Source organism: Leiobunum rupestre, chromosome 3, assembly GCF_980474605.1.
Source record: "Leiobunum rupestre chromosome 3, qqLeiRupe1.1.hap1, whole genome shotgun sequence".
In the NCBI taxonomy this organism is placed as follows: Eukaryota; Metazoa; Arthropoda; class Arachnida; order Opiliones; family Sclerosomatidae; genus Leiobunum; species Leiobunum rupestre.
The window spans coordinates 43593003-43605141 of NC_143386.1; the positions used below are offsets into that span (position 1 = coordinate 43593003).

The 12139-nt window shown below is 40.7% G+C and overlaps 1 protein-coding gene across 1 annotated transcript in view; it reads left to right on the forward strand.

Annotated features, from left to right (window-relative positions):
- The first annotated feature begins 6985 nt into the window (after positions 1 to 6985).
- LOC149951850 (uncharacterized) overlaps positions 6986 to 12139 on the forward strand; it is an 83668-nt gene continuing 78514 nt past the window's right edge. Inside the window, exon 1 of the mRNA XM_090168299.1 lies at positions 6986 to 7286. The gene's annotated coding sequence lies outside the window, so the exon portion shown is untranslated. The remainder of the gene's footprint in view (positions 7287 to 12139) is intronic.

The window sequence follows — 12139 nt, forward strand, 5'->3', positions numbered from 1 at the left end:
ACTCTAGATTCGAATTCTGATTGACGGTTTTGTAACGAAGCGATTACCACTTTTTTCAGAGTTCCGACTACGTGCGAGGCGGTGATTTCGAGGTCTATAATTATTATCTTTGCTAACATGGAGCAAAAACGTTTATATAATTTCCCCGCGTAACTTATAAACAAGTGCGTCACTGACAGCATGTGCATACTGGAAAAAGTGCCGACATTACCATCTTTCTTCGCCACTGAGAAAATAGTTGGAATGAAGGATTAGTAAATCCATGGTCGGGAAATTTAGAAGTGTGTATGTGTTTCTATTTTCCTAATCGTCAGTCAAATTCAGTCAATCCAATTTTGAGGTTTAATTCGGAAAGCGTTTAAAATTTCTCTAAGCCTTGGCCTCCAATATTAAACAAGCGTTTAGTAATAACAGAAGTATATAAAGTACCTTTTACGGGATAATTATCCATTTAAAACGCAAAAATGAAACATTTAAATTCGCAGTCTCAAGGCATTTTTCAATGGGTGCTAATTTTGCACGAATCGAATGTTTCTAGCAAATAACCAGGGTCGTGTTTAAAGGTTTTGCCGCCCTAGGCGAAATGCCTGGGCGAAACTGGGGTTATGTTCAGTGGCCGTATGTTTGGAGCTCCTCATAGTCGTGCTGCCGCTGCTCGTGGTATGCGCGCTCTTTATTTACTACGCCGTTCCTTTCAGTGTTCAGTCGTTTACAATTTTGTACAATGTATATATTCGCCCTCATCTCGAATACTGCTCGAGTATTTGGTCACCCCATCTAGTCAAAGATATTGAGCATATCGGGAGAGTACAAAAAAAAGCCACGAAATTGGTTAATGGCACGCGTACTCTTTCTAATGAAGAGCGCCTTAAACGCTTAAATTTAATGTCCCTTAAGGACAGGCGTGCAAGAAATGATCTCATTGAGACGTTCAAAATTATTCATGGTCTCTACAATGTTCAATATAACGAGTATCAGGGCTCAATAAGTGTATTTCACTTTCTTTTCCTGACTAATAAAATTATTATTATGTAGCGGCTAATACCCAAGGCAACACCTTAGGCCTAAGTCATCAAGCGACTTTTAAAGCCATTAATTCAGGTGGTCGGGTTGGAGTTGTTTCGAGTTTTCACACAGTGCCACAAGCTGGGATCATAGACAAATAAAAAATACTCCAGGACAGCAATCCCGTGCCTTACCCCGTACTAATATTGTCGTCTCCTCAATGTAACCCTCCACTTGGGGGTGGGCAAAGATAATATAACTACGTACCCTAGATTCGAAATCAATCTCCTTGCACGTAAACGCAGGCTCTTACTGAGTTCCCGGCGGAGGTCGGAAAAAACTGCCTCCATGGAGCTGGCAGGGCTACCGACATCTAGTTAAAACGTAAAGTTTTAGTGAAAATTGCGCCGTGGTTTTTGACTCGCGGTTTTCAAGATACCAGATATTTTTGCGTTATATTGTTTTAAAACAATAATGGATCATTGCCGGTAGCTCTAAAAATGTTTCTAAACGAAAGAAAACTTTGGGTTATCTATTGAAATTCCTTATTTCTCACCCTGCTATGGAGCCCGATTTTTCCGACTTCCGGCGCGAACTTATGGCGTTTTTCTTTGGGTTGCTCCGAAACCGCTCTCAACTCCCTTTCGGATCAAAAAAAAATGACGTGTGACATCATCGATCCTTAAGAGAGCGGACGAGAGTACTTTTCCAATGATAAACGTAACTTTTTTCGAATCAGTATTTTTGGCGCGCTTTTCCCAATCACGGCCAACTTTGATTTCTCGCGCATCTCTCGCGCTACAGCGGCCATCTCATTCGTTGACGTTCCTGTGTTAACCTATGAGCAAAAGATGTGTATGACGTCAGCGCCCCTAGCGGATTATTATTTTTAGTATAGTTTTTACATTGGGGACAATATAACCACCGAACGTGGCGCTGAACTCCTACACATTATAGTACAGTTTATAGGGGGAAAATCCTTGCTCGCGGAATTTCGACGAATGTGTTGGCCGTAGTAGCGCGAACAGCACGTGATCAAAGTTGGCCGTGTCCCAATGATAAACAATTGTTTCTCAAACTTTCTTGTATAGAATTCAGACGCGTTTTATTAGGCCTAGAACGCTGTAAAAATGAGTCAAAAGGTGATTTTCGGCAGAAATAGCACTACGACCACCATGTCCTTTATTGTTTGGAAATAGAAAATTCTCCATAAACCATAATTTTTTCTTATTAGTCTACAGTCTACATTTACATAACAATATAGTAGAATTAGTAATAAATTGATGTACTTCTTCATTTGAAAATCTATGCACTACATTTTTAATAAATCCCTCAATTTTCGGATGTTCTGCTATATCCTTAAAAATATGTTCCAAAAAATCTTCCTCCTCTGAACTTGATGATGAAGATTCTAATAACAAAATAATTCGTAAATCTTCTTCCCTGACCGCCGCCATTTTCCACAAAACTTGCTCCGAATCCGTGGATCCGTCACTTATCTCGGATCAACAGAGAGCAAGAAATCAGCCACTCTCTCGCGGAGCAACGTCCCAATGGTAAACGCGAATCTCTGCGGGATCTGCTCTCGAAAGCCCAATGGGACACGCAAGGACTTTCGGAGCACTCCGGGAGCAGAGAGAGCAGCCCAAAGAAAAACGCCATTAGTAAAAGCCTCACGAGAAAACGCGCTATCGAGAAACGCCGTAATTTCGAATCTAGGGTACGTAGTTATATTATCTTTGGGGTGGGGAAGGGGATGAACCGGAATTGGGTACAATATCCGGCTGGTTTTTCCGGTCGGTATTCGTCGGTTTAAAAATTATCTAAAAAGTCTGTGACGTAAGTTGCACCCAAAGTGACGTAATTCTACGCTTTCACCATTTTTTCGAAAGGTGGCGCTAGTAGTCAAGGGTTACGTTGAGAAGACGCGTTTTGAAAACGATAGCTGTCCTGGCGAATCTTTTATTTGTCTATGCTAGGATCGAACACGGCTCCTCTTATTATGAGGCGAAAGTTCTAACCACTCCGCCACCCCACAAGTAAAATTTTATACGTTCTTTTAAAATTTGTAAAATATTGCTTTTGAGAATTCAACATGGCAGCGCCCTAGAAACAGTCACGTCAAAAATTAAGATTTAAAAGTTATTTGCGAGCGAAACGAGTCTAGGTGGCGGGTACTAGATCATAGGTGCTACCTCAGAGAAGCTAGCGCCTATTATATGACCTAGCGTCTGATACAGATTAATTAAAAAGTCATAAGAACATTTTTTCTTAAATAAACCTATCGAAATATAAGCAAACGATGCAAAAATTATATTTTAAAGTTAAATTTACCAAAAACGATGAGAAAAAACTAATAGCGTCTACTTTAGCCGCTACCTATCTAGGTTTCAATTGCGAATAGTTTTCTTCGCGAATAAAAATTACTGCTCATAAACATTAGTTGTTAAGGCTTAGCGAGTTTGCAAGTTCAATATGCGTTAGTAATTATGAGGGAAAAGTAAAAACTTCGTTAGATTTGCATATTTAATAAAAATTGATATATATTTACAATTTAAAAAGTCCGACTAGTTTCGTTACGCTTGGCATAACTCTTTGAACCTTCTCTCCACGAACACTGGCTCGTTGCTGAGCAAACTATCCGAACTACGCTTACTCGCCTGGGAACGTGTCCCTGATCTCATAGCTATCACTGAAACTGGGCTTCGGAAAGATATGGGCCCTGAACTTTTTCATATCGATGGTTACGACGCGTTTAGAGTTGACTGTGACTTAACCAAATGTGGTGGATGTATATTGTACTGCCGTCCGTGGCTCGCTGTTTCTCTCAATCGCTCCCTTACCTCCCCGAATATCTTAGCTTGCCAATTTAAAATTGCTTCCTCCTTAATTCTTATATTGTGTTGTTACCGTAGTCCCAACTCATCGTCTGACTTTTTCAAGAAACTTGTGGGAACGGTGGAGAGAGCCAGCAAGTTAGCGGACCGCCTTATTGTGTTAGGCGATTTTAATGCTCCGGCTATTGATTGGCCTTCCTTCACTACTAGCAAAGGTGCGCGTTCTATTGAGGCTCGTCTTCTCAACACTGTATCAAGTTGTAAATTGCGCCAACATATTACTAGTCCTACCCGCCACCGTGGTAATAATGTCCCCTCCCTCCTAGATTTAATTATCACGTTTGATTGGGATATTCCCCGTAATATCTCTAACCTTCCCCCTTTCGGTAATAGCGACCACGACATCCTCTCCTTTTCCCTCGATTGCGTATGCTCTGCCCCCTTACCGCGTCCGGCTCCTCCGCGGTACGAATATGGTCGCGGCGAATATGATCTTTACCGCGCGGCATTGCAAACTAAGGAATGGTCTAGTATCCGGCAGGTTCCCTCTCTCGATTCCAAGGTCAATTTGTTTTTACGCCTTGTTTTTGAAGCGCGACAGGAAAGTGTCCCCCTAATAACTGTCCGACCCTCACGTCGATCGGCGCTCCGTAAGGACCCATGGTGGACGTCAGATACCGAGTCTCTCATTTGGGCCAAGCGTACAGCGTTCCGGGCATTTCGTGCTTCCCCTACTATAGCACTTCGCCATGAGTTTGCTACTCGCCGTAATGCTCTTACCAAGCATATTCGCGCGTCAAAATTCAAATTCGAAGCTCGTCTCGTTGATGAGATTCCCAGCAATCCAAAGGTTTTATATTCTCACGTCTCTCATTCCCTTAAACCAAAAAAGCCACTGTTTCTAGTCGAGACTCTCGAAGGCGATACACTCCGTGAGCCTGAGGCAATTGTTGAGGCGCTTAATGACTTCTTTAAATCCGTTTTTACACCTGAACCCCACTTGGAATCCGTCTACCTCGGAGACTTTGCTTCGGGGATTGATCTAAATGAGTCTCTAAACAGCGTAGATTTTTCTCTACCTGACTTTGGTGTCACTTATAGCTCTGTTCGCCGTTACCTTTACCGTTTACCTATTCACGAGTCTCCTGGCCCTGACAACCTTCATCCACGTCTATTACGCGAAGGCGCAAGCATCATAGCTTCTCCCCTCGTGGAAATATATCGCCACTCGCTCCAATCTGGTAGGCTACCCGCCATTTGGAAACAGGCCAATGTTACCGCTCTCCGTAAATCCCCCACTTCCTCCTCAGTTGACACATTTCGGGGTATAAGTTTGCCGTGTATTCCTTGTAAACAGTTAGAGACGCACGTTAGAGATTCATTTGTTTCTTTTTTATCGTCTCGTGATTTTTTTTTCTCCGGACCAGCATGAGTTTCTTCGGCGACGTTCGTGCTTTACGAACCTTTTAGCCACTTTAGATCTCGTCACTAAATCCTTAGACCTTGGTGAATCTGTAGACCTGATATATCTCGATCTGCGTAAAGCCTTCGACACCGTTCCTCATTCCCTCCTTATCCGTAAATTAGAATTACTCGATGTCCCCCCTTTGCTAGTTAACTGGATTGCTAATTTTCTTACCGAGAGGGTTCAACGCGTGACATTAGGGGATGTCGTTTCCTCCTGGTGCCCCGTTAATAGTGGTGTTCCTCAGGGTTCGGTGTTAGGACCTACATTGTTCGTCATATATATCAATGATCTCCCGTTAGCTATTCGGGAATCTTTTATTAGGCTGTTTGCTGATGACTTCAAACTTGGGCGCGAAATCAAAGTATCCCACGATTGTCTATTGTTGCAAAGTGACTTAAACGCTTTGGACTCCTGGGCCTCAGCAAATGGGATGAGTTTTAACCCTGATAAATCCACGGTCCTCCATTGTGGTTCTAACAATCCCCTTTTCCAGTACCGGTTGGGTGGTCGGGTCATCAAGGCCAGCGAAATTGTTCGTGACCTTGGCGTCATGTTGGATGAAAAAATGTTGGGTGGCTTCTGCCCGCGGCTTACGTGCCCTGTATGTTTTAAAACGTTCGTTTTCCTATTTCTCTATCAAGTCCTTTAAGGTGTTATATCAATCTTATGTCCGTCCACATCTCGATTATTGCTCGAGTATTTGGTCCCCTCACCTGGTAAAGAATATTGAGAGGCTTGAGAGAGTGCAACGTAAGGGCACCAAGATGGTCTCTGGCCTTCGTTCTCTGTCTTACCCTGAACGTCTTTCGCGCCTTGGTCTTTTGTCCCTTTCGAATAGGCATCTGAGAAATGATTTGGTTGAGGCCTTCAAACTAATTTATGAGTTGTATGACGTCCCGGCCACCTCCTGCTTTACCATTCGCTGGACGGGTAGGAAAGCTCCTACGATATGTAAGGAGCGTAATGCTTGTACCTCGCGCCGTGTCTTCTTCACACAGCGAGTAGTAAACTCATGGAATGCCCTCCCTTCCCCAATTAAGATTAAATCCTCTAGTTCTTTAAGTGTCGGCTTGACAATTTTTACGGGTGGTAAATATCTTTCTTGTATATAATTGTATAAAACGAAAAAAAAAAATTATTTATATTTTACTTTTCCTAACTGTACCTTTTGCCATATCCATCGCCATTCCTTTGTCATTGCTGTTATTTTTATTTCATTCATATTTTTGTGTAACTTTCATGGTATTTTATATTATCTCCATTCCCTACTAAAGCAGGGTGCAATAAGTGTTAACTTTCTTTTCCTGTTTAATAAACTTTATTATTAATCGTGTTATTGGAAAACTAAACCTTAACATATTTGGCAAGAGTGTCTGCTTATAGAAACAGATGGCGCCAACACGATTGGATAAAGTTGAAACTTAAGCCTAATTCTCCAACTCAAATAAAACGTGTCCCGCGAATCCCAGATTTGTTTGGATCACTATCCTTGATTTATTCTACCTCATTGATTGAAACGAACGGAAATTCAACCTTCAACCGACGCGCGATAATTATTATTTGAAAAGTTAGGTAAGTTCCTGATAGATGTCAGCACTATCGCTGTTTTTGAGAGAGATTGTGCTTTTTAGGACACGGTCATTGCGATAACTTCCGGTTGCTTATAACCCGCGCAACAGTTTGCAACGTACCGGAATGATAAGTCATTAATTTCAATTCGTTTTTACCCAAAATTGAATTAAAGAAACGAAATGAGTCGACTAATAAAGAGACCAGTAAGAACTAAGTAGTTTTGTGTGAGAAGAACGGAGAAAATCGGGACTTGGTAAGATTATCTAGAAAGTGCGTTTTCATCAAGGAAACAGCTTGCTTCACATGAACAGTTACTTAACGGAGTTGGGCCTTGGCTATTTGTATCGCCTGCCTTTGTTCCCATGGAATGAAATTAGACCTGCGGAGGAAGCCTTTAGTAAGAGGTAAACGTCATTTTTATTATTTTAATCCCTCGAGAAGGGCAGTAATGTCTGTTTGTGGTGTCGTTTGAATGAAATATGCTTAAATGAATGTATGCAAGGCCTCTAGACTGTTATTGCACAGGCCCTGTCGTCATATGACCTATAAGAGTACATGTAACATCCTTGACTATATATCAAGGCAAAACGCTACACCGATATATTTTACGATAAATTTGTTCTAAACAAAACGTCTATTAAAAATTCAAATAGTTCCAAGTGTGTATATGTAGTTATAATATGAAACTGTTACGCAATGGTGTATTTCGAAAGTTTTTATAACTGGCTACAAGCCTAATGATAATCCTTTTTAACTAAGATTAAACTCTACCCATAGTTCAATATGTGAGTTGACTAGCATTAAGAGATAAAGAGACTGTGACTTCCAATTGCCTGATTTACACTTATCTGGAGTTTTGGTCCACTTATTCTTATACATTGAGACTATCAGAATTTGATAAAACCCAATATGTTAGAAGAGTATAATAGTAATTAGAATTTGTGGGGTTAATTATAAGTAGGTGGCCCTGTTGGACAATAATCCTACACGTCAGCAACCACCACTAATGAAATAGGGGTTGCATAAAAATGATGAGGGTAGCATGGACAGAACGTCACTTCTAGTTCTAGTGATGCCTTCAGTGACTGGTAACGTTATGGGGGCGTATTTTATTACTCCTAGGATTGAAGTTTTAGCATTCGTAAAACGGGGTTGTCGAGGGCAGCGGATAAAGTTTGCGCTTCGCGACAGCCAATAGCAAGAACGCCAAAATATCGCCTCCATTTCCGATTTTTAAGGGTTCGTTACTAAAAGCCACGCTTTTAAAAATCGCCAAAACCCAATTTATAAAGGATTTCGTTAAAAACTTAATCGAAAATCTAATATTTCTGAGCGAGAAAGCTACCAAATCCACATTCAACCGAAAAAATCTAAATATAAACGACGAATTTAATATATTTCGTAATAACGTTTCCCGAATATTTAAGGAACGCTCCCTCCGATAGTTCTCGAGAATTTGTTTTACCGCGAGTTTTCCCCGTCTGGTCGCGACATCTGGTACCGTTCACGGTAATCAAAAGTCGGGGTGTTTCATTTTCTTCCCCCCTCCCTTCTCAACGGCATCCGTGCTCGCCCGTTCCTCTCCGAAAACCCTCACTCGGACGCTTTAGCGCTACAGAGAAGGTTCGTGACACTCGCAAAACGCGCGTGTGTGTGGGTTACTTTTGGATTTTGAAATTTTTCTGCCAGCCAAAAGACACAAGCGTACCGGAGGCATCTAAATTAAGTGAAAATCCCCGGTACATTACGCAACATCCCCGACCGAGTGTGTATTTTTATTATTCGTTGAGATACACAAATCCGGCTTCGTAAAAGTTTTGGTAAAGCGAGACGCGTTATATACTTATTCTCCTCGCCAAAGTGGTATGTGGTGATTACTTTGAACGTGTCCTACTCGAATGACATACTGGATACCAGCTTATTTTTGCGTCTCTCGGAGTGCCTATGGAATCTGGATGTGGTGAGCTTGCGATTTCCTTTCTAGAATTTACCGAGAATGTAATCAAGTACCTAAGAAAAAGAAAGAATAACATTAACCTCTGTTACCATCTTCGCGTACTTCTTAAAAAGAAAGTTCGTCTGCTTTTTTTTGTCACACCACGTTTACAGTTGGCTGTCACGAAAAATCTAAAAAGCAGACGCATTTTTGGTATTAATGGATTTAAAATCTTGACTTAAATACCTGAATACATTCTGTACTTTTCCTCCTTGTAAATAGTCGATTACGCATTAAAAGTACGGTCAAATTACCAAGATCTATTTGGGTTGCTGAAGTTTTGGCTGGTTATAATTACCTCGGCCAAAGCCAGTTTGTGTTTGCCTCGTGTATTTTTTGCAATTAGCACTTCTACCCCGCGTGAACCCGTAGCTAGTTACAGCTAATTATATTTTCCTTAATTAGCCTCTGAGTATTCGGCAAAGTTCTGAGAAAGAAAATTTTCGGTGAAAACTGAACGAATATGGAGGGGTGTGTAGCGTAGAAAAGAGGGTTTTCTTTATTAAAAGTTTCATTAGGCCGTTCACGGTTTCTTAGTCGTGGATTTATGAGAATTAAGAAGTTGGGAAATAGTCTTTTATGCAGCCTATAAATACCAGTTTTTTCGTCATACATTTTTGAAACATTTCCATTTCAAGTTATATTTCATATTTAATGAAAGAATTCCACCCTCCCGTTTTCAGAGAGTTAGATCTGTTTGGCGTCTCCCTCCCCTAGTCCTAGACACCTATCGCTTTTTTTGCCCAAATATCTTCAAAAACGACAGAATCTATTAAATGATTTCGTATTTGAATCGCAAATTCCTCTCAAAAACTTTATTCCCCAATGGTTGGTGCAAGTTATTCAAAGGCGAGGGGAGGTGGCGAGGGGAGGTCTGGTTTTAAACGCGAGTAGGGGGGGGGGATTTTTCGAATGGAAGGTTTGGGGGAAAACGTTCTATACATACATAAATAGAAGTGAAGTAATGCGTACCCGCCTGGATATTTTATCTAAATTTAACTACCACACGGGGGATTTTGGCTTAGGTATTTTCTTTTAAACACACAAATCCACTATAATTTTTGGTTTCAAGTACTGTGTTCGCACGATTTCTCGCCGTACGTTAGAGCTACAAAGACACGTAATACGTCCATCGATTGTAAATATGCCCTCACCGGCATTGTTAACATTTGTGAGATCGGGCCCCTAGAAGTGGGCCATTTGCCCATTTTAGTGATTTTTGGCGATTTTCGCCTTAAAATCTACATATTTTTTTAAAATTAAGAGCGACTAGGTTGAGTATTATATTTTTAGTTGGTACTGATCATTTCTGAACTACGTTTTCGGTTGTATTAAGAAATTTTAATTTTAAGTGATATTTCTGGCCTAGCTGATTATTATTATTATTATTATTATTACTTCATAACTGGCGTACACACTATTGTCATGTTTGAATTTCGTGCCAATTGATACAGGCGCCATCTAACTCCGTTTCGCTACCTTATTTCCAAAACCAGGTAACTCGAAAAATTCGTTTGGTCTAAAAAATTAATTGAAATTAACGTGTTCGCGTATCGATACTTTATTTCCAAAATCAAGTAACTCGAAAATTTCGGTTTGTCTAAAAATTACTATAAATTGACGTGTTGGCGTTTCGCTACTTTATTTACGAAACTCGGTAACTCGAAAAATCATTTTCGATAAAATTCCTCTTGTATTTATTAAGTTAATGTACAAGATGATTGGAAATTTGTTCAAATTTCAATTTAATATTTTAAATATAGTTAATAAATCGGGGGCATTGCGTATATTTAAATGTCCGCGACGTCTTGTTCAATGTTATACTTTTCAAACTGAAATTGTATATTTATACGAATACATTAATTTATCTCCTTTTATTATTAGTGAATGGGTGGGGTGCTGGCGTGGGTGTGTTGTGTTTGGGGGGTATTATCAAGTCCCACCTTTAAACTATATTGCGTTTGATTTGAAGTAGTTGAGGATGGTTGGTTCGCGGTTTGTAGAGTGGTAATTGTACTAGACTGACCCATTGGGCGCGGCCTCGTAGACCATTTGGATAAGCGACTTTGGAAACAGAGGCGCGTATTGTACCCAAAAGCTGGTACAGAGTGGTATGTCCTTCTACCAGTAGTTTTCCCGTAGCGGTCTGTCGCGCTTTTTGAACACTCGCGGAAACCTTCACCCAGTTTGTTTCGAATTCGGGACAATTACTAGGATATACCATTTGAAGCCGTAATTTTTCAAATACATAGAAGTGGTTTATGGCTGTACCCATTTTGGGCCTTTCATAGAGCCTCTATTAAATGCTCTAAAAAGCCGTTGATTGCGTTAAAGGGAGTATGAGAAGTGTTAAAACCGGTTTGGGCTTCCACGAATTTATCATTTCTCCCACCAGGTTTTAACCGAAGCTGGGAGTGGTTGCTAAAAGTTACGTTAACAACAAGCTGTAACTTATTATATTTATTTTCTACTCCCTTTAAATTTTGCTCTGACGTCACGAAACTAAGCTTCAATTAGGACGCTAGCACGTGCTCTTAGACCAGCAAAAGTGAGAATCGGTTACGTCTAATCTATTTCAGTCGAGTTTCTACTCCCTTTAAATGTTGCTCTGACGTCACGAAACAAAGCTTCAATTTGGACGCTAGCACGCGCTCTTGGACTATCAAAAGTGAGAAACTGTTACGTCAAAGCTATAACAGTCTAATTTCTACTCGTTTTAAATGTTGCTCTGACGTCATGATACAAAGCTTCAATTTTGACGCTAGCTCGCGCTCGTAAGACTATCAAAAGTAACGGTTACGTCAGAGCAGCATTAAAGGTCTTTAGAATCGTTCGAAAATTTGGGTCCCCAATGTCAGCTAGCTCCGTAACTCAAGCTTACCTTTCCACTTTCCAAAACACACTAAAATTTTAAACGATATCTCGCACCTTTGAAACGAGAAGACCACGTTATTTTACAAGAAAGTATTATTTCGACGTGAAGCGAGTATTATACCCTTTCGTGTCCATCTTGTTCGGTCCAAGTTAATTACGTAAGGCGATCTATGCATGAGAAGCTAAGCCCGTTATCCATCCGAAATTACGGTGATTATTATAATGAATTCGCCCATTCTCAATCGCTTATCATTATTTTTAACGATCCCCTGGAATCCCATTTCGATCCTCCAGTTGTCAGAACCGAGATGCGACGGGGGGGAAAATGCTTATGCGAAATGGTTGAAATCTCGCTTTCCCCATCCTCCCCATCCTCTTGTATCGCCC